General features: G+C 49.1%; 1 protein-coding gene across 1 annotated transcript in view; it reads right to left on the minus strand.

Moving 5' to 3' along the window:
• LOC138283726 (embryonic protein UVS.2-like) overlaps positions 1 to 27,358 on the minus strand; it is a 304,218-nt gene that overhangs the window by 269,882 nt on the left and 6,978 nt on the right. The window lies entirely within an intron of this gene.

Below are 27,358 nucleotides of genomic sequence, written 5' to 3' on the forward strand. Positions count from 1 at the left end.
GCATGGGGGATCCCGTGTGAGAAAAAGGAAACACCAGGGTTAATGGAAACCACAGATGGCAAACTCTTGACTGGAAGTCCAGTGACTCTACAAACCCTGCCCTTGTCAATAACTTGTGATGGACAAACTTATGACACTAAACATGTCAAGTTAGCAACCTTTGATGTTATTCATGCTTCTCAGTATGGAATCATCCTAGGAATGCCCTGGTTGAGTCATCATAATCCTCAGATCGACTGGGAGGAGAAAAAGATAATATTCCAGTCATCCCTTTGTAAAACAAGATGTATTAGAACTTTGAATGTTCTCAGTCTGAGGGAATCTCCGTTAGCCATAGTCGCTACCAAGGAAATGACATTGCCTTCACAAAGCGTATCATGTACTAGTGTGGAGGGGGCAAGGAAAAATGAAGAGCCCTTCTTGCGGCCCCCAGAAGCCGAGAAAGCCTTTTTGATTTCAAAAGAAGTATTTTCCAGTACGTCTATCCTGACTCATTCAGGGGCTGAAAGTATCATTGTCACAGAAAACTGTCTCAAGACATCCAGTGGTACAGATCCTCAACAAGCCCACACAACCAAGGATGCTGAAAAATAAGACTTCACCACCGTCCCAGTCTTGATTCATCCTGATCTTGACCATTCAGTTACAGGAGAAACAGGTGCTCCTTATGGAACAAGTGGTGTCGTGTTATCGCACCACAATAAGGACAGACAAAAGCATGTAGAACATCACAGCAAGAAACATTGTGAAGGACCTCAATATAAAACTGATGATAGAATGAGGTTTTCTACACGAGATATTGATTTCAAGAAAAGACACATGTTTAGTCCCAAGTTCACCGGTCCTTACACCGTCTTTCAACAAGACAATCCAATAACCTATAAAATGCAGCTCTCTCGGAAAAATCATGGCCCTAAGAGAGATTCATGGAACTCCGCTTTTGACATTCATGCTCTACGATTAGTAAGGCGTTTTCATCACCTAATACCAGACAAACCAGGCCCTAGAGCGCTCTTGGGAGAGGGGAGTACTGTCAACATCTGGGCAGTGCGCGCTCTACGGGCAATTGGAATGCAAAACCCCACCACGTATGAGATGACGTAATTCAGGCATTATGTAGATATGCTGTTGTTTAACCTTTTGCATTGCAGAGTTTAATTCTGAAGACTTATATTTAAAGTGCTTGTAAATACTGTTCATTTGCAATGTATTTCTGCAGGCTTTCAGAGTGTGTCAGGGTGTGGTCCCTTTCCAGGGTCTTCTAGAAACTTCCTCTGCAGTATGCCTGGGTGTGGTTTGTGGGTTGGGCTAAGACTATAAAAGGGAGCCAGCCCAGGTCCATGTGCTCACTATTCAGAGGTCCCGGTGCAGAGCAGCAGCAACTTCCTGAGCTCCTGTTCCGGTGGCCTACTTTGATCTTCCAGGCCTCTGCCCTTCATTCTACATTGGTGATCCTTAATCAGGGTGGTAAGATGGGGGTTGGGCTGGGCCCCCGACCCCGTTATCGAGGACGCTCGAATTCTTGGGCCTATTACTTGCATGATAAACAATTTACTCTTGCGCGTGTGAATGTGCGTTTGGACGTTTCGTGGCATTGGCATGCTGTTGCTAGAATCGGCAACACGCCCGATTCTTTACTTGTGTACAAATCAAGATATTCATTGTGCGCAACCATTTTCTGACATTTACAAGGTTGCATTTGAATTGGCAAGACATGCGATTCTTTACTTGTGTACAAAATCAAGATATTCATTGTGCGCAACCATTTTCTGACATTTACCAGGTTGCATTCGAATCGGCAAGGCTCGCGATTCTTTATTCGTGTACAAATCAAGATATTCATTGCGTGCAACCATTTTCTGGCATTTGCAAAGTTGCCTTCAAATCGGTAAGACGCACAATTTGTTTCCTGTGCTTAATTCATGTTATTCATTGTGCGCAACTATTTCATAACATTTACAAAACTCTTGTGGAAATCCGCGATGTGCGCAATTTATGTTCTGGCATTCTAAAGATCTTATGTGCTAGAATTCTGCATGTTATATTCTATGTGCATGTAGGGTCTCTAGTACAATTCCTATTATTTTCCAAGGAATGTTTGGAGAGCCTTATCCTCATGTAATGAGGCTGTGTTTGTTTTGGGACATTATTCAGGAAGGTTCTAGTATTCCTAGAACAGTATGTTTTCAATTCATGAAAATTCCATATGAAACACTGTACTAACCATTTTTGATTCTTTTCCAGGTATCTAGATTTAGTAAGGTCTAATTAGAGCCTAGTTCTAGACCATTCATGTTTCCTTAGTTTTAGGGTTTATTTCGAGTTTCAAGTATCGCTGAACTCTAGACTCAACAGAGTCTTATTTCATATTTCAAGTATCACTGAACTCTAGACTCAACAAAGAGTTATTTCAAGTTCCGAGTATCACTGAACTCTAGACTCAACAGAGTGTTATTTCATGTTCCAAGTATCACTGAACTCTAGACTCAACAGAGTGTTATTTCATGTTCTGAGTATCACTGAACTCTAGGCTCAACAGTGTGTTTATTTCATGTTTCAAGTATCAGTGAACTTTAGGTTCAACAGAGTGTTATTTCATGTTCCAAGTGTCATAGAATTCTGGACTCAATAGAGTATTATTTCTTGTTCCAAGTATCATTGAACCATAGACCCAACAGAGAGTTTTTATGAATCTAAATGTGGTATTGAATCTGATGTTGTGTTGTTTAATCTTTTGCTTCCCACAGGTCTCTTTCCCAGCTGTTTCCTTCCTAATCCCCTCTTCCCCTCTTGAACTCTCTTAGCCTCTGTGATTTATCAGAGTCTTGGAGTTGTTCAGTGGTGGACGTGTTGGGAACACCCCGAGGATCTGGCGACTCGGACACCTCACTATGGCCCATGACATCCTCCCTAGCTAGGCATTTTGGCCAGACTAAAACGTGGAGTAGGTTGATCAACCACTTCTACTGGCCAGGTATCTCCCAAAGGGTGAAGGAGTTTTGTAAGTCCTATGCCAACTGTTAAGCCATGGGCAAGACAGGTGGCCTCCCAAAGGCACCCTTAATTCTACGTCCAGTGTTTGGGGGTTCCCTTTGAAAGGGAGGGCACCCTTTATGAGCAGAGGTGTCACTATACACCCCAGACTCCATTTCCTGGGCTTTGTGAGTGCGGGAAAGCCATCTTAAGGTATGTAGTGGACACTGGTCAAACACAAGTTGTCCAACTACATAATGGCTTCACCAAACCTAAGCATGTTTGCTATCAAACATGTTGGAATCAAGCAATTACATTGATTAAAGTGCTAGTTGCATGATTCCATGTGCTCTGACGGTTCTCTCGGGGATGCCCCAAAGTATACCTGTACAGCCTTGCAGGGTCTGCATGCCAGGCGAACTGCTGCCAACCCCAGACACTGCTCTGCCCTCCTGCTGCTGAGCTTAACTCGGACTGGGGGCAAAACAAAGGGTTCTCTTTAAAACAGAGGTGTGAATACCTCTTCTTTAGAAATAGGTGTCTTTGGACTGGGGTTGGGGGCCTCTGAGTGCCACCAGACTGCTTTGAAGGGCAGATTTGGTGCCCTCCTTGCCTAAACCAGTTTTCACCAGTGCAGGAACCCGCTGTTCCCGCTATGGCATGAAACCACACAAAGGACATGGGGGTCATCACCCCCCCTGTCTAGCCCCCCCCGGAGGTACACAGAGTTTTGCCAGATGGCCACTTTATTATGCCATCTTGGAAATAAGATGCACAGATGCCCCTGAGAGCATCTGACTGGTTAGTCCAGCTGGGTGACATCCCTGAGCCCCTCTGATAGGCCACTGTAGCAAGTGTCCAAACCCCTTCTTAGGTTACTTAAGGGCTACCTTGAGGGAGGGTCCCTAGATTCATTGGAAAGAGCAAGAGTCCTCTGCAAGCCTTCAGGAACTATTTGCAAGTCTCCCCTGCAAGACACTTCTGCAACCTGGACATCAGGACCGCTGCTCTTTAGGAACCAAGAGGAAACTTGTAACCAGTAGGAGGGCTCCTATTGCAAGTTTGTCTCCAAATTCTGCTAAGATGTCTGCAACCCCATGGTCGTGCACCCTCCAGAGTCACTGGGACTCTGCCTACACTTAGGACAGCATGAAGGAATCTCTCTTGGAGTGAAGGAATCAATCCCCTGCATCCGCAGGCACCTCAACACTAACGATCGGCTTGTGGATCCAGCTGTCCCAAAGAACTCTTCAAGGCTCTGCAACACAGCTGGTGGTTCTGTGGCTCTCCAGAGGTCTGACGTATCTTCAGTGCAACTTGGAAGTCTGTGGTCCCTCGCTGGAGCTGCTTGGTCATAACCTGTGTGCACTGCATCTGTTTGTTGTTGCCAAGGCTTGTTGGTACTACAGTCCAAAGGCCTCCTAAGTCCAAGAAGTCCTGGGCTCCAGCACACTCCAGCTCTAAGAATGACATCCTCTCTGCAGCTCCTGTGACGTGGGCTTTCCTCTTTACTCTGCTGCTGAGGCCTCCCTGCAACTCCCAGTGCCTGCTTCCAGAGGGTCCTTTTGGGGGCTCCATCAATTCCTTCTCTTACATGCTGAGATCTGGCCCTGACCTACCTGCAAAGGTTGGGTCACCTGGACCTTGCTAGTCCCCCACAAATCCAGTAAACTCTGCACAACAATTCCCTGCATTTGCCAAGGGTTGTTGGTGGTCCTTCTCACTACTGACACCCCTGTAATCTGATGACTGGTGTGAGACAGCTTGTAGATGACTCCAGGACTCCATTCCTGCCTGGACTCTACAGCTGCACTTCTACATCCATGGTCTAACAGGGAAGCATCTCCGAGAAGGGTGGGCATTGCCCACCTGGGCACCTCTGGGTGGGTTGCACTTTGTCCCCTCCCTCATTAGGTCCTCTTGAACAAAAATCCATGCCTGGATTTCACTGACCTGGTCCACGGGTCATGACAAGCAGCTGGACAGCCGAGGTCCCCATTGACTTCAATGGGAGATTCCGACACAATTTCACCCCTATGTACCAGGGCTCCCTGGAGTAGCTACTCCACTGTTCTGGGCATCCACCGGTGGGGGCACTATCAAACCTCCATTGTCCCAATAGGTTTCCTCAGGGTCCTCTGGGAACGGTCCTAAAACGCAAAAACTGTGACTTCACCATGTTAGCCTATGGACACTGACCAGAGATTTCTATTGTGCTCACAGGTGGCTGGAGAATCCTACCTACTCACCGTTGGGGTTCTATTTCTTCCCCACTCCTAAGGGTCCTAGGGTGGTAGTGGGGGTAGAGAGTAACCTTTGCATTCCATTTTTATAGTATATGGTTTGCCCTCCCAAAGGGGTCCATGTTATTTTGTGCCTTTACGTGCCTGGTGCTAAATATAATTTTGTATGACCATGTCTCCAGTTAGGAGATATATCAAAGTTAGTTATAGTGTGTATTTTTCTAACACGGGTGTGTTTTTTTCCTGTGTGTATATCACTGACCGACCTGTGTGATATTTTCAACTGCTTTACATCCTCCTGGATAAGCCTTAGCTGCTCTCTACAGCTACCCTTATGAGAGCTCTGGTTGTCTAGCACCTCCTACACTATCACTAAGGGTTGTCTGGACTCGGTACAAGGTGCCTCACCTATAGGTATACACCATATACTGACCCAGCCTCCTACATTGGTGGTGAGATGGAGGGATAAAGGCTTGCATTGCTTTACCAATTGGTCATAAGTGAGTTTCCACAGGAAGCCACTGCTGACTTAGGTATAAACTGTACATTTTACAAATTGGTATTTTTCTAAATTTTTCTTAGACTGGGTTCTTAAGGGTCTGGTACAGCCCTCTCACCAATCTTTTGTAAAAAGAGTAGAACACTAAGGTCGGGTAGATACACTACACTAGTACCATGTATTCAGTTGAAGAGTATAGACAGACTCAGGCCCGTATTTATACTTTTTTTAGCGCCGCATTTGTGCCGCTTTTTGACGCAAAACGGCGCAAACCTACAAAATACAATGGCATTTTGCAAGTTTGCGCCGTTTTTGCGTCAAAAAACGACGCAAATGCGGCGCAAAAAAAGTATAAATACGGGCCTCAGTGTCTGGATACAGCATCTTTACGTTTCAGGCACTAAAACCAGGGAGTAACCCTACTAAACCTCTGCTCCTAGAAATTCTCATCCATTATGACCTCCAGCATCCTGAAGGGCAGGTACAACAGGGAGACCAAGGTGGGAGGGATGTCTCTTCAGGGTTAGGCCAGGAAGTACCCTGTACCTCAGGTTCTTACTCTGAGCATGTCCAAAGGGACTCAGACGACATCTCTAAGGACTACCTTGGGCTGGTAGAGGGAGGTACTCACAGTAAAGAAGGTGGCCACATAGGTAGGTCCACTTTTACTCCCTCTGGGAGGGTCCAAAGTGTTACCAGGAGGAGTAGATGCTCCTTGACTTTATCCTCACTCTCGTCAGCATCTTGTGCTGAGTACACGTCAGTGGAGTTAATATTAGATAGGGGTTGCTACCTGCTCAAGCTTGAGAAAGCTACCCTCAAGCTGGAAAAAGAGCAGCTGGCTCTTGGAAGGGAGGCCCTAGAGGTAGAGAGGGAGAGGAAGAATTTAGGGTTAGAACCCCATGGTGGCAGCCCAAGAGACTCCAGAGTCAGAGAGGAACACTTTGATTCTAGGATTCTCAGCAGGATAGTTCCCCCTTACAAATCTAGGGATGACATCCACAAACAGATAACTGCTGTGGAGAGGGCATGTAAAGTCCAAAAGGTCCCCCAGGGGCAGTGGGCAGCTATCCGTGGCTCTCCTTTGCAGACAAAGAGACAAACCTTTGGCAGTTAGAGAAGAGGATACAGACAACTGCCAGAACTTGAAAGAGGCACTGATTGATTGGTTTTGGCTTACTACTGAGGAATACAGGATTAAGTACAGGGACACCCAGGAGTCCTCTCAGGACTGGGTTGATTTTGTAGACTGTGAAGTTAAGTCTCTGGAAGGCTGGCTACATGGTAATAATGTATATGACTATAAAGAGCTGTACAATTTGATCATGAGAGCACATCCTTAATAACTGTGTGTCTGAAAAACTACATTAATACCTGGTGGACTCTGAGCTGAAATCTCCCCAAGCATTGGGAAAGAAGGCAGACTCACCGGGTGAATAAGAAAACTAATAGTGAAGAAAAATAATAATTGTAAGTACCATCAGAAAGATAGAGAGAAGACTAAAGACAAAAAGAAAGAGTCTTTTTCAGGTCCACAAACTTCTTCTGGGGTTAGGTCCAAATCATCCTCTTCCTCCAATAAGAAACCCTGGCACTTTCTTTGTAAGGCTAGGCCATAGGACAACTGATCCGAGTTTTCCTAAGAAAGGCACCAAGATTACTACTACTACTTTCCCTGGTGCCCCTAGCACACTGGTAGTAGTACCACATCCAAGGGGGTAGCTGGCTTCACCTAGGGTACTGTAGTGGATTTCTGGTCAAGTCAGAGAAACCACTGAGGCTGTCCTAGTATCAGAGAATGGCACTGACCTTGCCACTTTTGCTGCCTGGCCTCACATTATGAGGAAATACAGGCAGCAACCCCTTGGTAATGGTATTGAGGAAGAGGCTTACAGGAACACTGGTGAAGTGTCACCATAGTGACTGAAAAACTGGTGTCATCTGAGCAAATTCTACTTGGGCACACTTTACAAAGTGACCAACGCTGATAACACCACTACGTGCCACCCCTTGGTAGTTGTTAATTTTAGCTGGGGGGGGGGGGGTTTACTGGCCCTAAAAAAAGTTGTAGTATCCTCATCCATTCCTGTAGAGTGTCTTATGGGCAATGAAATGGAGACTTCAGCATGGGCTGGAGTGGAGTTACAGGCCCATGCAGCAATGCTGGGCATCCCTGAGAGTGCGTTTGTGGCAACTAGAGCACAGGTCAAGAAACAGGTCAAGAAAGAGGGAGAACAAGGATACTTGGAGCTTGAAACAATGGCACAGGCAGCTCCTAAGAAGAGTGGTAGGAAGGTTTAAAACGTTACCCTCTACCCGGGCCTCATATAAGGATCAGCTTCCTCAAGGAGATGATCTCTCACCTTCTGAAGAAAATGCCCCAGATGAGCTTGGGCCTGACATGACAGAGCTTCTGGGGGTACAGCGACCTTCCAGGGAGGAATTGTGTCTGGATCAGAAATCCTGCCCTTCTCTTGAAAGCCTCACACAGCAAGCTGCTGCAGAAGAGGCAGGGGATGTTAGTGGATCCCACAGGGTCTACTGCTGGGAAAATGGTCTTCTTTATTCTGAGGCTAGAGACCCCAAGCCTGGTGCTACCAGGAGATTGGTAATTCCTCAGACGTTTAAGGAATTCTTATTGACACTGGCACATGGCATTCCCCTTGCAGGACATCTTTACCAAAGCAAGATGTGGGGCAGACATGTTCCACACTTTCACTAGTCCCACATGTCTGAAAATAGAGTTTTGTCGCTCCTGTGTCACCTGCCAACCCAGTAGCAAGTCAGGTGCACTACAAAGGCCCACTTAATACCACTACCAGTGGTTGGGGGTCCCCTTTGAAAGGGTAATGATTGACATTGTAGGTCCCCTTGACTCTCCTACAGCTTCTGGGAACAGATTTATTCTGCTGGTGGACCATGCAACCAGTTACACCGAAGCTGTTTCCCTTAGGTCCACTACAGCTCCTGCAGTGGCCAAGGCCCTCGTAGGAATCACTTCCAGGATGGATTTTTGTAAGGTAGTAGTATCCGAAAGAGGTGCAAACTTCATGTCTGGATACCTAAAAGCAATGTGGAAGGAATGTGGTGTAACCTATACATTCACCACGCCTTATCATCCACAAGGAAATGGTTTAGGTGAAAGATTCAACAAAACTCTTAAAGGTATGATCATGAAAAACTCGGAGGAGATGGGATGTCCTACTACCTTGCATTCTTTTTGCCTACAGAGAAGTTCCACGGAAGGGAGTGGACCGCAGTCCATTTGAGCTTCTGTTTGGACATCCAGTTAGGGGTCCCATTTTCTTTGTGAAGGAGGGATGGAAACAACCTCTCAAACATCCCAAGCAAGACATTGTGGACTACGTGCTAGGCCTGCATTCCCGCATGGAAGGGTACATGAAGAAGCCCACTAAACTTGAGGCCATCCAAGAACTACAAAAGCTACGGCATGACAAAAAGACTGTGCTGACTGTTTACCTGCCAGGGCAGAAAGTGTGGGGTTTGTAGCCTGTGACCTGAAAAGCACTCCAATACAAGTGGAGTGGCCCTCAAACAATTGAGGAGAAAATTTATGAGGTCGCCCATTTGGTTGATGTGGCATTCCAAGAAGCCCCACAGAGTGATTTATATGAATCACCTAATGCCTTATTTTGACATGGCTGACATGAGCTTGCTCATGGCCACTGATTAAGGACAGGAAGAAGAGAGTGACCCTCTACCTTATCTTCTCTCCCACAACTCTGATTATAGTTCAGTGGATGGGGTAGTCTTTGCTGACAGCCTCACTGACCAGTAACAAGCTGACTGCAGACAGAATCTCAGTCGGTTCTCAGAACTCTTTTACCTGATACCCAGTCAGACCACCTGGTGTGCACATGAGGTGGACACCGGTTACAGTCTGCTTGTCAACAGCAAACTTTACAGGCAGCGTGACCATGTCGGAGATTGCATGAGGGCAGAGGTCCAAAAGATGCTAGAGTTGGGGGTTATTGAGCCTTCAGAAAGCCCTTGGGCTAGTCCTGTAGTATTTGTGCCAAAACCTCATTCCCAGGGAGGAAAGAGAGAAATTAGGTTTTGTGTTGACTATAGAGGCTTCAATGCAATCACTAAGACGGATGCCCATCCTAGCCCCAGGGCAGATGAGCTTATTGACTGGTGGGCATTATCACTTCAGTGTGATGCTCTTTGGTCTACAGAATGTACCTGCCACATCCCAGAGGTTGGTGAATCAAGTTCTGGCAGGCCTGGAAGACTTTAGTGCAGCATATCTAGATGATATTATTGTCTTTAGCTCCACCTGGCAGGATCACCTGGTCCACCTCAGGAGTGTACTTGAGACCTTGCAGGAGGCAGGCCTCCCTATCAATGCTGCCAAATGCTAGAAAGGGCAGAGTAAAGTTGTTTACTTGGGCCACCTGATAGGTGGAGGACAAGTTCAACCATTACAGAGCAAAATCCAAACCATTGTGGATTGGGTTGCTCTAACTACCAAGACTCAGGTCAGAGCTTTTCTGGGTCTGATTGGGTATTACAGGAGATTTGTTAAAGGTTATGGTTCCATTGTGACCCCCTTGAATGGCCTCACATCCAAGAAGATGTCTAAAAAGGTACAATGGACAGTTAGATGTCAAGAGCCATTTGATGCCCCGAAGAAGGCCATGTGCTCAACTCCAATTCTTAGAAGCCCTGACTACTCTAAATCGTTAATTGTCTAGACAGGTGCTTCAGGAATAGGATCAGTACTATACCAACTTAATGGGGGTCAGGATCAAACAGTAGCTTTCACCAGCAGCAGCTTGACCCCCAGAGAGAAACATTTATCAGCTGCAGAAAGGGAGGCCTTTACTGTGGTCTGGGCCCTGAAAAGGTTGAAGCCATACCAGTTTGGCTTCACTTCATTGTTCAGACAGACCACAAGCCCCTCTTGTGGCTTAAACAGATGAAGGGTGAAAATCCAAAACTTTTGAGTTGGTCGATTTCCCTACAGGGGATGGACTTTTGTTAGTGGAACACAGACCTGAGAGTAACCATGCCAACGCAGATGGACTTTCCAGATATTTCCACTTAGAAAAGACTCACCTGGGTAAGGCTAGTCTTGTCCTCTTTCAGTTGGGAGGGGGTCATATAGGAAAGTAGCATCTTTCTCGCATAGTTACCCCCAACATTATGCCTGGTGTCAGTATGTTTAGACTGTATTTGTAGGAAAGTACCCTCTTACTTGGCATGGTTACCCCCATTTTCTGCATGTTGTCAGTGTGTTTGACTGTGTCTACTGGGATCCTGCTAACCAGGACCCCACTAGTGTTGCTCCCTCCTGTAAACTGTACCCTTTTCTTCCCACAATTGGCACACTGGTACCCCCATGTAAGTCCCCAGTAAATGGTACCTATGTACCAAAGGCATTGGGGGCTCCAGGGGATCCCTAGGGGCTGCAGCTGTTATTCTGTCACCCATATGGAGCCCATGCAAAGGGTTCAGCAGGCCTGCCATTGCAGTCTGCGTGAAACAGATGCATGCACCCATTTTCACTACAGGTCAATGCACCAGGTCACTGTAAGTAACCCCTATGGTAGGCCCTCTCAGCGCAGAGGGCAGGGTGAAGGTACCTGTGTGCGAGGGCACCCCTGCACTAGCAGAGGTGCCCCCACAAACTCCGGATCCATTTTCCTGGACTTTGTGTCAGTGCAGGGACACCATTTTGTACGTGTACTAGACATAGGTTATGACCTATGTTCATCTACATAATGGTAACTCCGAACCTGGGCATGTTTGGTATGAAACATGTCAGAATCATATCCCAATAGTATTGCAAGTATTTGAAGTATGATTCCATGCTCTCTGGGGGCTCCTTAGAGGACTCCCAGCATTGCTACCACCAGTCTTACAGGGTTTTTCAGACAGCTTTCTGCCCTCCTGCTACTTGATCTGATCAAGCCCAGGAAGTCAGAACAAAGGATTTCCTTTGTGAGAGTGAGGTAACACCCTCGCCCTTTAGAAACAGGTGTGACTGGCTTTGGAGGGGTAGCCTCCCCAAGCCACTGGTTTGCTTTGGAGGTCACATTTGGTGCCCTCCATGCATAAACCAGTCCACACCGGTTCAGGGACCCCCAGTCCTTGCTCTGGCGCAAATGTGGACCGTGGAAAGGGGAGTGTCCACTCCCCTGTCCATCACCACCCCAGGGGTGGTACTCAGAGCTCCTCCAGAGGGTCCCTGGGTTCTGCCATCTTGTTTCCAAGGTTACAGGGAACTCTGGGAGCATCTGAGTGCCAGGCCAGGCAGGTGACGTCAGAGACCCCTCTTGATAGGTGCTTACCTGGTTAGGTTTCAGGGCTATTTAGAATCTCTCTCCTGAGTGGGTCCTCAGATTCGGCTTGTAAGACTCCAGCAGGACTCCTCTGCAACCTCCACTCCAACTTCTGTCCACTGGAACTGTGACTGGACATTCCACGAATCGACAACGCTGCAAACAACGAAGAAGGCTCTTCAGCAACTTTTTTTACACGACTCCTGACAGCTTTGCAACCTTTCCCCAGCTGTGCATCCTCAAAAGACAGCAACTCTTCAGCCTGCAGTAGAAGAAGGAATCTCCTGTGTAGTGTAGGAGGCACTCCCCTGCAACCGCAGGCACCTACAGAAAACAACGACTGGCTGCGTAGATCTGCCCTCATCTTGAGCTGCGTGGATCCTGCATCATGGATGGGAGTCTGGAGTAGTCCACTTGGCCCTCTCTGCCAGCTGTCCAACTTTGGTGGGGATAGGCCTTTTCCCTCCCATGCAGGACAGTACCCCCGTTCACCAAGTCTTTTGCAGCTGCCACGGCCTGTTGGCACCTCCTTCAAGAAATCTTCCGTCTACATGCAGCTCCAGCCCCCAGCACTCCTTCCTGCACAGCCTGCAGCGGGGTGCAGCAGCGGAGTGGGATCCTCTTTTATGGTGCTGCGTGGGCTCTTTCTGCGACTCCTGTGTCCCCCTCCTGTGGGACTCCTGTGGGTGTTGCCTCTGCTCCCGTGGACTCTCTTCAATACTGAGGTCCACTGTGAACCCCTCTCCTGGGTTTAGTCCTTCTGGGCCTTGCTGGTCCCCGGCAACACCACTTTTCCACTAACCATGAGTTTGCCTTTGCCAAGGCTGTTGGTGGAACTCCTGCACCGACACCCATCTGCAATCTTCAATCCAGCGTGGGACATCTTCTGCATCCATCAAGAACTTGTCTCTGGCTCCAGGGCTGCAGTACTGACCTGTTTTTCATCACCGTCGACCAACACCTGTATCCACAGCTGGGTAGGTAGTAGCTCCTACTCCTACTGGACTCCACTGTGACTTTTGGACTTAGTCCCCTCTCTCCACAGGTCTTCTTTCTTCAGGAATCCACTGATAGTTTCTTGCAGTCTTGCCTGGGTGTCTTCTTTTTCTTCTTTTACTCCTTTTGAGTGTTTGGGGGAACTTCCAGTGATTTTCTCCTAATTCCCTGGGCGCTGGGGTGTACTGTGTTACTTACCTCTATGGTTTTCTAGTACTCCCCTCTACACATTCCACTTACCTAGGTGGGGGTCCTGTGTTCACATTCCCTTTTATTTTAGTATATGGTTTGTGCTCCCCTTAGGGTCACTATTGGTTATTGCTATTTGCACTATTGTTTAACTTTTTCTATGCTGTTTCTGTTTACTAGTATATATATTTAGTATAATACTAACCTCCTACTGGAGGGTTGCCCTTCTAGTATTTTGTAGTATTGTGCTCCAAAAATAAAGTACCTTTATTTTTGTACAACTGAGTGTTTTCTTTCATGTGTGTAAGTGCTGTGTGGCTACAGTGGTATTGCATGAGCTTTGCATGTCTCCTAGATAAGCCTTGGCTGCTCATCCACAGCTACCTCTAGAGAGCCTGGCTTCTAGACACTGCCTACCTTTCACTAAGAGGTGATACCTGGACCTGGTATAAGGTGTAAGTACCTTGGGTACCCACCACACACCTGGCCAGCTTCCTACAGTACTACACTGAGACCCTACTAACCACAACCCTAGTGTCAGTGCTCTCTCCTCTTAATATAGTTGTATGGTAACTTTTACACCCCACAATTGGCATACTGGGGCACACATGTAAGTCCCTAGTATACTGTACTGAGGTACCCAGGGCATTGGTACACCTAGGGTCCCCCATGGGCTACAGCATGTATTGTGCCACTCATAAGGGCCCATGCAAACTGTGATTACAGGCCTGCCATTACAGCCTGTGTGAAATGGCGCACGCACCTTTCACTTAAGATTTAAGGTTTGCCTTTTATCATGGTCACTGCACTGTGACACTGTAAGTCACCCCTAAGGCAGGCCCTTCAGCCCAATTGATTCTAAGTGTGAGGCACCCCTGTATGAGCAGAAGTACACCAACAAACCCCAGACTCCATTTCCTGGGCTTTGTAAGTACGGGGAAGCTATCTTACGGTATGTAGTGTACACTGGTCAACACAAGTAGTCCAACTACATAATGGCTTCCCAGAACCTAGACATGTTTGGTGTCAAACATGTTGGAATCATGCAACTACACCGATTCCAGTGTTAGTTGCATTATACCATTTACCCTGGGCGTTCCTTAGAGTACCCCCCAGATCTGCCTGTAGAGCCTTGCAGGGTCTGCATGCCATTCTATACTGTGGCCAACCCTATACACTGTTCTGCCCTCCTGCTGATGAGCCTAACTCCAGCAGGGGAAGGCATTACAAAGGATTTCCTGTAGGAAAGATGTGTGACTACCTCTCCCATCTGTGGCGTTCCCAAACGATCTTCTCTCAGCCTAACTCTTTTTAACATCTCCATGGCACCGCTAGCCAACATCGTCCGATCCCACAACCTCAACATCGTCTCTTACGCTGACGATATCCAGCTGATCCTCTCACTCAACAAGGACCCCCCCACCGCCAAAACCAACCTCCACGACGGACTGCACGCCATCGCCACCTGGATGGAGAAGAGCCGCCTCAAACTTAACTCGGACAAGACAGAGATCCTCATTCTCGGCTCCAACCACTCCGCATGGGACGACTCCTGGTGGCCAGCCACCCTAGGAACTGCACCAACATCCACCACCCACACACGCAATTTAGGCTTCATCCTAGACTCCTCGCTTACCATGACCCAGCAAGTCAATGTCGTCTCATCTTCCTGCTTTAACACCCTCCGCATGCTTCGCAAGATCTTCAGATGGATCACCACCGAAACAAGAAGGATGGTCACCCACGCTCTTGTCAACAGCAGACTGGACTACGGCAGCACGTTCTATGCAGGAACCGCAGCCAAGCTCCAGAAGAAACTACAAAGTATACAGAACACCTCTGCACGCCTCATCCTCAACATCCCTCGCCGCGACCACATCTCAGGCCACCTCAGAGACCTGCACTGGCCCCCTGTCACCAAGAGGATCACCTTCAAACTCCTCATCCACGCTCACAAAGCCCTTCACAACACAGGCCCGACCTACCTCAACGAGCGACTCACTTCCACACTCCCAACCGCCAACTCTGCTCCGCCAACCTTGCCATCGCCACCGTCCATTGCATCCATCGAACTACAGCCGGCGGCAGATCCTTCTCCCACGTGGCAGCCAAAACCTGGAACACCCTCCCCGCCCACCTTCGACAGACCCAGGACCGCCTGACCTTCAGGAAACGCCTCAAGACCTGGTTATTCGAGCAATAGCAGTCCTTCCCTCCCCACCTCCCTCAGCACCTTGAGATGCTAGAGGGGGAGTAGCGCGCTTTACAAATGTTTTGATTTGATTTTAAATGGGTGTCTTTGGGCTGGGGTAGGGTGGCCTCTCAGAGCCACCAGACTGCTTTGGAGGGCACATTTAGTACCCTCCTTGCATAAACTGGTTTGCACCAGTGCAGGAACTCCCTGGGGCAAAACCACACAAAAGGCAGGGGAGTGACCACCCTCCTGTCCAGCTCCTCCTTTAGGGATGTGCACAAAGCTTTGACAGGTGGGTGCTTGATTCTGCTATCTTGGAAACAAGATGGGCAGTGGCCCCTGGGAGCATCTGACTGGTACGGCCAGCTAGGTGATATCCCTGACCCCCTCTGGTAGGTGGGTCACCGCAGACAGTCTCCCCTTTCTGGGTTACTTGAGGGCTCCCCTGAGGGTGAGGCCCTAGATTTGTCAAGCAAGACTCTACAAGGAACTCTCTGCAGGACAATTATGCAATCCTGGCCTCCGGAACCGCTGCTGGTCTGCCTTAGGAACTGGAACAAGACTGTATCCAGTTGGGAGGGCTCCCACTGCAACATTGTTTCTCCAGCTCCTGCAAGAATTCTGCAACATCCATGGCTGTGCATCCTCCAGGCTTACAAGGACTCTGTTTGCATCAGGAAGCAAGAAGGAATCTCCTTCCTGAAGGCGCTCCAGATGAGTTGGACTGCCCAAATATGCTGCGCATGACCTCATAAAACTCACAGAGTTGGACAGGGATCACTCCGGCTCCCAGAAATTCGGGGTAACGCGGAGACAACCCAGATGCAGACTCCAAGGACAGAGGCCTAGAGCACTAATGCTCCTTCTCCTGCTTTGCGTTGGCTGATGGATGGGGTGAAGTTGAAGAATGTTTGCTCTTCTTCTACTTCATTCTTGAGCCTCAACTTACCCGATTGTCCTGAGGACTTTGAGTGGGACAGTGATGAAGGGGGCTCCCCAACCATTATTGGGACCTTCCTCTTGACCAAGTTCGAGAGCAACGGGGAGCCATAAGGGGACCACTCCCTCAAAGCTTTGGGATTCATGGCACTCAGAGCACGACTTTGGGTTGTGGTCGGGCTCCAGGCACCTAAAGCACACGATGTGCTAATCCTTCACAGTCATCGATCTGTGGCAGGATCGCTGGGCTTGAAGCTGGTATGTTAAGACTCAAAAAAAGCTTGGCCAAAAGTAAAAAAGAATCCAGTCAAAAAGTGACTGAGGGTAGCTCTCTCATAAGTTACACTTAGGTTGGCATGCAAAGAAAAGAACTGACATCAGCGTGCCAGGTGGCACCTCTCTAGGACCAATGACATCATATCCGGCACGCACAATGCCGACAATGGACGCAGAGCCGAACGACGTCACCTGACGGTACGTAGGGGTACTGTTCGAGAAAAATCTCCGGATCCAGACTGACGCCTGTGAAATTCTAAGGTAAGGAATCTGCAACTAGAAGTCTCTAGCATATATCTCAGTACTTGTGATCTCACATCAGGGTACTGATAGGTAGGTATGACCCCTGCAGCAAAAGAAAAAATGCTTTCTGCACTCCTAATGGACATTTTCAGTTCACTGAGATGCCCTTTGAACTAAAGAATGCCCCTGCCACCTTCCAAAGGTTGGTGAACAAAGTCCTGGCTGGATTAGAAAACTTTAGTGCTGCATCAAGATGATATTGCTGTCTTTAGCTCTACCTGGCAAGATCATCTGTTCCACCTTGGAAAGGTCCTTGAGGCTCTGAGAAGTGCAGGCCTCACTATCCAGGCAAGTAAGTGCCACATTGGGCAGGGCCAGGTTGTATACTCGGACCACCCTTGTAGGTGGAGGCCAAATTCAACTACCACAAACCAAGATCAAGACAATTCTGGACTCAGTAGCTCCAACAACCCAGACTCAAGTTAGGGCATTCCTTGGCTTGACTGGGTACTACAAGAGGTTTGTGAAAGGATATGGCACCATTGTGGGACCTCCGAGAACTGACCTCCACGAAAATGCCCAAGAATGTAAACTGGACAGTGAGCTGCCAAAATGATTAGACACTCTTAAATAAGCAATGTGCCCAGCAACTGTTCTAAAAGCTCCAGATTACACCAAGCAGTTCATAGTGCAGACAGATGCCTCTGAACATTGGATGGGAGCAGTCCTGCCCCAAACCAATGATGATGGCCTTGACCAACCTTTTGCTTTCATAAGCAGAAGATTACTCTCCAGAAAGCAGTGTTGGACTGCCATTAAGAAGGAAGCCTTTGCTGTGGTTTTGTCCCGGAAGAAGTTGAGGCCCTATTTGTTTGGTTCTCACTGCCTTGTTCAAACTGACCTCAGGCCTCTCAGATGGCTTATGCAGATGAAGGGTGAAAACCCTAAACTGTTAAGGTGGTCCATCTCTCTTCAGGGTATGGACTTTACAGTGGAGCATACACCTGGTACTGACCACCTCAATGCAGATTACTTTTCCAGGTTCTTCCACTTGGAAGAAGATGAAGACTCCCTTTGGAAAGGTTAATTTCATCCTCTTTCGTTTGGCAGAGGGTCATGTAAGAAAGCACCCTTGTTGACATGCTAAGCCCCCACTTTTTGCCTGGTATCTGATGTGATTTCGACTGACAGTGCACTGTACCAGGACCAGAAATCTCTTCCAAAACTGCACAGTTGTTTTCCACAATTAGCACACTCTGTAGCTCCCACTATAAGTCCTATTAAATGGTACCCCTGGTACCTAGGGCCCAGGATACTGAAGAGGGTCCCTGAGGATTGCAGCACCAGTTGTGCCACCATCAGGGACCCTTCACCAAACCCACACAGTGCTGCCATCACAGACTGCTTGTGCTGGTGCAGGTGAAATTGAAAACACGATCTGTCACAAATCCCTTGTGGTAGGTCCCCTACCTATGCATATGCTGGGAGTAAGTCTCCCCTAAGTCAGGTAGCATCATAACATGTGAGGGTATACGTGCATGAGCAGAGATGTCCCTGCAATGTCGCTTTTCGATTCTTAAACATAGTAAGGTAACAGGGAAGACATTTTAGTGCAGGTACTGGACACTGGTCACTACTAGTTTCCCAGCTATTTGATGGCTTCTCTGAACCCAGGGATGTTTGGTATTAAACATCTCAGATTAATAATGCCTCACTGATTCCAGTGAGGGATTTAGTAATAAATGCACCCAGAGGACACCTTAGAGGTGCCCCCGGAAAAACCTACTAACTGCTAGTGTGTTCACTGACTGGCCAAGACCAGTTCAGCCATCTTAGCCATGTACCTGACCCCCCTCAGGTGAGATCAAGCACTTTTGGGGACCAGAGACAATAGCTTGCACTTGGCGGGGGTGTTGACACCTCCTCCAGACAGGACAGACATTCCAAGGGGGGAAGCTTCACAGGCCTATCCACCTTTATAATGCAATACAGGTCTCTCCAGGTGGCAGAGATGAGCAGCCCCCTGTCCTGACCCCACATTTTGGTGGCAAGACAATCAGGAAAATTAGCCCATTGGCTACCACCTGGCACTCCCTGTAAGGCCCCTAAATTGAGTATTTAGGTGGAACCCATAAACCCAAGAACTGAGATCCTGATGACCTACGAAGAAAAGAACACAGAGGACTTGCACTTGCAGAAGAGGAAAAGAAGAAGGAGCTGACCTGGTACCAAACCCACTGGCCTGTCTGCTACCCTCAACAGACTCTGCCCAAAAAAATTACTTGCTCTGCAAACAAAGCCTCAAGGAAAGACTCTGAGGCCACTAAAACCACAAAGTCACCTTTACACCTGCCATCACTGCCCAGAGTTGAAGGAGGCCATCAGTGGCAACAAGGTTCCCCAGCACTCTTGAGTCCACCATGGTTTCACCCCTTGTGGACCCTCCAAAGATGCCTGCAGCCACTGCATGCAGGCAGGCCCCCCCTCCCACAGCCTTTGTGGTGAGAGAACCTCAACACCTCCAACAACCACGAACCCGTCCCATACGACCCGACAATGCCTACGACATTCCCCAGCTACCTTGAGTTTGAGTCTACTGTGATTTTACCCCTCTTGGACTCCACACTCCAAGGGAAATTCCTTCTTCTTCTTGTGCAGGCTAAACAAGTTGCAGTCTTCTGAGGATGCACGGCAAGGAAAATGTTGCACATCTGGCAGGAGCCCTGGAAACAATGCTACTGAAGAGTCCTTTCTTCTTGGAAGCAGCTTGTTGGGTCCTGGAGGTTCCAGTTGCAGGTCTGGAGGCCAGAAGTCGAAGCAAAGGTTGCAGAGGAGTCCTGCTGGAATCTTGCAAGCCGAATCTGAGGACCCAACCAAGAAAGAGACCCTAAATAGCATTGAAAGGGGTATTGGTCACCTAACCAGGTCAGCACCTATCAGGAGGGGGTTCTGACGTCACCTGCCTTGCCTGGCCACTCAGATGCTCCCAGAGTTCCGTGACAACCTTGGAAACAAGATCGCAGAACCCAGGGACCCTCTAGAGGAGGTCTGGGCACCACCCCTTTGGTGGTGAGAGACACGGGAGTGGTCACTCCCCTTTCCATTGTCCAGTTTTGCGCCAGAGCAGAGACTGGGGGTCCCTGAACCGGTGTGGACTGGTTTATGCATGGAGGGCACCAAATGTGCCCTTCAAAGCAAACCAGTGCATTGGGGAGGCTACCCCTCCCAAGCCAGCCACACCTATTTCCAAAGGAAGAGGATGTTACCTTCCTCTCCCAAAGGAAATCCTTTGTTCTGCCTTCCTTGGCTTGATCAGATCAATCAGCAGGAGGGCAGAAACCTGTCTGAGTGGTGGCAGCAGCTGGGCTTCCCAGAAAACCATGTAAGACTGGTAGTAGCAATGCTGGGAGCCCTCTTTGGAGCCCCCAGAGCCCCCAGAGCACATAGAACCATACTTCCAATTCATGCAACAGTAGTGGGGTATGATTCTGACATGAGCGATACCAATCATGCCCATGTTCGGAGTCACCATTATGTAGATGGACATAGGTAGTGGCCTAAGTCCAGTACAGGCGTAAAGTGGCATCCCCGCACTCACAAAGTCTTTAAAAAAAAATTGATCTGGAGTTTGTGGGGGCACCTCTGCTAGTGCAGGGGTGCCCTCACACACAGGTACCTGCGCCCTGCCCTCTAGGCTGAGAGGGCCTATCATAGGGGTGACTTACAGTGACTTGGAGTAGTGACCTGTAGTGAAAATGGGTGCATGCACCCGGTTCACGCAGGCTGCAATGGCAGGCTTGTAGAACCCTTTGCATGGGCTCTCTATTGGTGGCAGAATAACTGCTGCAACCCATAGGGATCCCCTGAAACCACAATGCCCTGGGTACCTAGGTACCATATACTAGGGACCTTCACTGGGGGACCAGTATGCCAATTGTGGGAAGAAAAAGGTACAATTTAGAGGAGAGAGCAAAAGTTCTGGGGTCATGATTAGCAGGAACGCAGTTGACACAGCCAAATATACTGGAAACAGGCAGAAACTGGGGGTAACCGTGCCAAGACAGAGGGTACTTTCCTACACATAACAAATGTGAGGAACAGATTTAAGTCCCAGTGGGGCATATCAAAGGGCATTGGGGGAAACATATGTGCAAGCCCTTTAAGGAATCTATGTAGAGATTTGAAAGGTGAAGGCTGGTCAGGCAGCCAAAGGAATGCCAATAAGGAAGGAAGATAGCCCTTGAGAGTTCCCAAGGCAGAACCCTGCTGGGCAAGGCAAAGTATAAAGAAAAGGATATCAGAAAGAGAAACCACAGTACTGACATCACCCTACTTACCGCCACAGATGACATCCGCTCCCTTGTCGACTGTGGACAAACAGCAGCCCTTAAACTACTTGATCTTACAGCTGCCTTTGATACAGTATCTCACCGCACCCTATGCTCTGGACTCCATGCAGCAGGCATATGCAGCAAGGCCCTTTGATGGATACACCCCATCCTGACAGGCAGAACACAGAGTCAGACTCATGCCACACCTGTCATAACCTACAGACATCAGCTGTGGAGTAACCCCAAGGAACATTGTTGAACCTCACGCTGTTCAACATCTACATGACCCCGCTCTCCCCTATCATCAGGAACTATGGTATGAACATCATCTCCTACGCAGATGACACCCAGCTGATCATCTCCCTGACCGAGAACCCCTCAACAGTCAAGTAGAACTTTGGGGACAGGATGGAAGCAGTCACCAAATGGATGAAGGAGAGCTGCCTTAAGCTGAACTCTTACACAACCGAGATCCTCATCCTGGGACCTTCCTCCTCAGCCAGGGACGACTCGTGGGGGCTGGCAACACTCGGCAGGTCCCCCCATCGCCACAGACCACACACGAAACCTCAGCATCATCCGTAACTCAATTCTCACCATGACCAGACAGGTCAACTCCGTTGCCTCCACCTGCTTCCACACCCCCAACACCTATGGAAGATCTTCAGATGGATTCCAACCGACTGCCGAAAAACCATGACACATGCACTAATCACAAGTAGACTTGACTACAGCAACGCCCTCTATGCTGAAACCACCAAGAAGAACCTGAGCAAGCACCAACAAATCCAGAACGCTGCTGCCAGACTTGTCCTAGACATTCCCCTGCCGAGAACACATCACAGAACACCTAAAAAACTTCCACTGGCTCACCATCAAGAAGAGGATCAACTTCACACTCCTCGTACACACCTACAGAGCCCTCCACATCAGCGGACCCAGCTACCTCAACCACTACATCACCTACTACTCCCCTTCCCGACCCCTCCCCTCGTCCCAGCAGTCGCTCGCCAACTTACCCCGCATAAAGAAGTACTCCGCTGGAGGAAGATCTTTCACACACCTGGCAGCAAAAGGTTGGGACACCTTATCTCTTCATCTCAAACAGTCCCCATCATTGCCTCAGTTCAGGAAGGACCTCAAGACCTGGCTCTTCAACAGATCTCCGAGGACACACCCCTCAGGGCCTTGAGACCCTGTGGGTGAGTAGTGAACTTAAAATATCTGACTGACTTGTTGATTGAGCACCTGGCGCCTTACTTCATCCCTGCACCTGGCCACCCCAGTGCTGCTTGGAGTGACCTGCTGGTGTGGTTTTGATCTGTGCCCAGTACTTACTTCAACTCTGAAGACTGGCCTCAATGTTGTTGATAACATTGAGAAACTTGAAAATTACACTGTGTCCACTTTTGCAAATGAAATGTATTTATCCTTAAAAACATATTTACTTTATGACAAAGTTCTTGGTTTCTAAAATCATGTAATAAGTTCTATTTTTATTAATAGAGCATTAGTATTGTCTACTTTTGCCTCTGAAAAGTGGTGCAAACGTACAAAATAAAATTGTATTTTGTAAGTTTGCGCCACTTTTGCATCAAAAAATGACACAAATGCAGTGCAAAAAAAGTATCAATCAGGGCCCTTGTTCCTTATGGTTCATTCCACACTTCTTGTTTTAAGTGCTGTAAAAACAGTGTCCACTATTACACCTTTAGTGGTACCCAGTGGCCTGGGTATGGAAGTCTGAGTGAGCTTGCAGGTTGTCAACTCGTAACACAACTCCACCTGTCCCCTGATCACTGAATATGGAAATTATGAGCCATAGAAGGCATATTTTGAAACACATTCTTTGGCATTATTGTTTAGCTTTGTTGTCAGTTTTACATACATCTACAGAATTATTCCAGTGTTGCACACATAAATAAACTTCTTAAGGAAGAACATTATAGACATTCATCAGTTCCTCATGATTGCCTTGATCTGAAGTTCAGTAAAGTATCTTTACTATTATCCTTTCTACCTACTAGAGTAACCTTGATTGTGTTTGACGTCGACACCTCTGAACATAGATGAACATATCTCGTTTTTTTCAGGGCTTCCCAGAAATGATCTAAAACTAGTCTTCATGTATGGAATTAACCTAATTATTGGGCTTTTGAAAGCACCTCTTTCTACTAGAAACCAGCAGAGAGGTTTTAAGGCATGGGCAAAGTGGGCTCTGGCCCAGGGCCCCAGACTTTCAGGGTGACACCATTACACGTGTGCACTACATATAGGCCCTCATTACAACCCTGGTGGTCAGTGGTAAAGTGGCGGTAAGACCGCAAACAGGCCGGAGGAAAAAAAATGAGTGCAGGGACACCATTACACGCGTGCACTACATATAGGTCAATACCTATATGTAGCGTCACCATGGTAACTCCGAACATGGCCATGTAACAAGTCTAGGAGCATGGAATTGTCACCCCAATACCATTCTGGTATTGGGGTGACAATTCCATGCATCTCTAGCACAGAACCCTGGTACTGCCAAACTTGCTTTCTGGGGTCTCCAATGCAGCTGCTGCTGCTGCCAACCCTTCTGACAGGTTTCTGCCCCCCTGGGGCCTGGGCAGCCTGGTCCCAGGAAGGCAGAACAAAGAAATTCCTCTGAGAGAGGGTGTTACACCCTCTTCTTTTGGAAATAGGTGTGAAGGGCTGGGGAGGAGTAGCCTCCCCCAGCCTCTGGAAATGCTTTGATGGGCACAGATGGTGCCCTCTCTGCATAAGCCAGTCTACACCGGTTCAGGGTTCCCCCAGCCCTGCTCTGGCGCGAAACTGGACAAAGGAAAGGGGAGTGACCACTCCCCTGACCAGCACCTCCCAGGGGAGGGGCCCAGATTTCCTCCAGTGTGACCTAGGCCTCTGCCATCTTATATACAGAGGTGTTGGGGCACAATGGACAGCTCTGAGTGGCCAGTGCCAGCAGGTGACGTCAGACACCCCTCCTGATAGGTGCTTACCTTTCTCAGTAGCCAATCCTCCTCTGAGGGCTTCTTAGGGTCTCTCCTCTGGGCTATTCCTCAGATAACGAATGAAAAAGCTCACCAGAGTTCCTCTGCACTTCCTTCTTCGACTTCTGCCAAGGATCGACTGCTGACTGCTCCAGGACGCCTGCAAAACCGCAACAAAGTAGCAAGAACACTACCAGCAACATTGTAGCGCCTCATCCTGCTGGCTTTCTCGACTGTTTCCTGGTGGTGCATGCTCTGAGGGCTGTCTGCCTTCACCCCGCACTGGAAGCCAAAAAGAAATCTCCTGTGGGTCGACGGAATCTTCCCGCTGCTAACGCAGGCACCAAACTTCTGCATCACCGTTCCTCTGGATCCCCTTTCATCCTGACGAGCGTGGTCCCTGGAGCACAGGAGCTGGGTCCAAGTGTCTCCCACAGTCCAGTGGCCCTTCTGTCCAAATTTGGTGGAGGTAAGTCCTTGCCTCCCCACGCCAGACAGTAATCCTGTGTACTGCGTGATCTGCAGCTGCTCGGGCTTCTGTGCACTTTTCCAAGACTTCCTTTGTGCACAGCCTAGCCTGGGTCCCCAGCACTCTGTCCTGCATTGCCCAACTCGCTGAGTTGGACTCCGACGTCATGGGACCCTCCTTTGTGACTCTGAGTCGACCGTTGTCCTGTTCTGGTACTTCTGCAGGTGCTGCCTGCTTCTGCAGGGGCTCTCTGAGTTGCTGAGCGCCCCTTCTGTCTCCTCTTCCAAGGGGCGACATCCTGGTCCTTCCTGGGCCCCAGCAGCACCCAAAATCCTCAACCGCGACTCTTGCAGCTACCAAGGCTCCGCTTCCTCCTGGGGCAGCCCCCGGGCCCTGACCCACCCCGGGGGCAGAGTCTGGAGCAGCTGCGGAGCCCCACGCGCTTCATAGATGCTTCTCCAGAGCTCAAAGGTCCCCATCCTTCTTCCCTGGATATCTCGGGCCCGAAGGTCCAATTTTCATCATTCCGGTGTCGTTTCGCTCCTGGTGACAAGCTCTTGCCACCAGGAGCACTCTCCCTAGGCCTCCTGGCCTCAAAGGGTCCCAGATCATAGGGAGCCAGTCCCATTGACTCCCTGCGCCACCCTTTCCTCTGGTTTCCCTCTTTTCCTTCTGGGCAGCGTGCTCCTTGCGCTAGCCCAGTCCTTCCTCCAACTAGTCCTCTGTGGGGGCTAAGGGGGCCAGCTTGGCTGGCCCTGGCATTCGCCTCGCTGGCCTGGAGTCCTTCAGGGGCAGAGTCCCTACCCCAAGGGCAGTCAGGGGGTTCTTCCTTCCAGTTGTCCATGACACCCGTCTGCAGTCCCAATGTCTAGTAGTGAAGCACAGCCAAGAGAGAGAGCTCTCCCCTGTTTAGGACCTTTTAAGTGGGGGCGGAAGTGCCCATCAGGTCTGCACCTCAGCCTATCCAGATGTGCCACATCACTTCCTTGCCCCCGTTTCCTTCTTCTTGCACAGTCTTCTGGGATAGCTCAAAATGGCATCCTCCAGGAGTTAGTTGTCACATGTGCTCTGAAAGTCTCAGCCCCTCCTCACTGACATTCCTCACAGGGCCTCTCCAGCCTGCTCCTGGCACGGAATGACAGCTGGCTGATTGATGCCAGGCTCTGCTCAAGCAACTGGACAGAGCAGTAATTGGCCCTAATACTGAGCTGAGTCAGAGAAAGATGACATCCATGGAGGACCGATAAGTTGTACAACTATGCTCTTGTAACCTACTGCATCTTTCTTTTCTTACAGGTTACAGTGTACTTTGGTGTGACTCTGGTCTCGGTGAACCCCAGAGATCTCAATGTGGCCTCCTGGGCCCTCCTTTCCCATTGACATTTAATGGAGTATCCCCACAAAACAAATACCAAAAGCACTCTGACACTGGCATTTAGCTGAGTGTCCCTACAGTGAAAAGACAGTAAGCACACTGACTCTCCGTCACATGTGTACACCCCTCTCATGAGACCTACTCCAGGTCACCACCCACTCTGCATAGTTCCTTCTGCACCAGGCTTACCAAAGCGCAGTTCTTGGGTTGCGCACACCAGGAATCCTTGCCCCACAGCCCTCACACAGGTGCACATCCATTTGCACACATGATCACATGTAACCTGCCCGGGGCCTCCTGCCCTTGCTGCGTCCAGCAGCCTTTCCTTAGCACAGCGACACCGGCGGTAAACAGGCGCAGTCATTTTACCATGTGTTTACTGTGCGTGAGTCACCTCGTAGGATGCTCCCGTAGGATGCTCCCGCACAGTAAAAAGTCAAAATCCAGGTGGTCAAAAAGCGAAAAATCAGGGCAGACCTGATGGTCAGAACCGTCCTCTAACAGAGTCACTCCCCTGCTTCAGCAAGCACCTACTGCAATGACGACCAGCTGCTTGGATCCCCTCTCCTGCTGAGCTGCGTGGATCCTGCATCACAGGTGGCGGACTGAAGAGGTCCCAATGGTCCGGAAATTCCACTATCCAACTTCGGTGGAAGTAAGAGCTTGCCTTCGCATGCAAGCCCAGTGCACTGCGTTTTTTGCAGTTGCCAAGGCTTGTTGGCATCCTTCTTGGAAGTTCTTCGTGCATCTTGCAGCTCCGGCCCCCAGCACTCTACCCTGCAATGCACATCTTCCTGAGTGGTTCTCCGGTGGCGTAGGGGCCTTTGTCGTAGTGCTGCGTGGGCCTTCTTTTGCACCTCCTTTGTCCCCGTGGTGTGAGACTCCTGTGCAAGCTGCCTGGTCTTCTGTGGGCTCTCTGAGTTGCTGAGAGCCCCCTCTGACTCTCCCTCCTGGGTAGAGTCCACCTGGTCCTAGGCAGCAACATTTTCCGCTAACTACGAGCTTTGCAAGTGCCAAGGTTTTTTGGCAGACTCCAGAGACGCAAACTAGACTACAATCTTCCATCCGGTGTGGGACATCATCTGCACCAACCAGGAACCCAAATCCGTCTTCTTGGGTGCAGTACTGACTGTTCTTCTTCAATGGTGGTTCTTCTTTTGCACCTTTATTCAGGTTAGCAGGAGCTCCTATTCTTCCTGGACTTTTCTGTGCCTCTTGGACTTGGTCCCCTTATTCCACAGGTCTTCAGGTCCAGGAATCCACTGTTGGTGTCTTGTAGTCTCTTCTGGTTCTTGCATAATCTTCTTTTTCATTTCTGTATGTGTTCCGG

This window comes from Pleurodeles waltl, chromosome 3_1 (assembly GCF_031143425.1).
Source record: "Pleurodeles waltl isolate 20211129_DDA chromosome 3_1, aPleWal1.hap1.20221129, whole genome shotgun sequence".
NCBI classification, from domain to species: Eukaryota; Metazoa; Chordata; class Amphibia; order Caudata; family Salamandridae; genus Pleurodeles; species Pleurodeles waltl.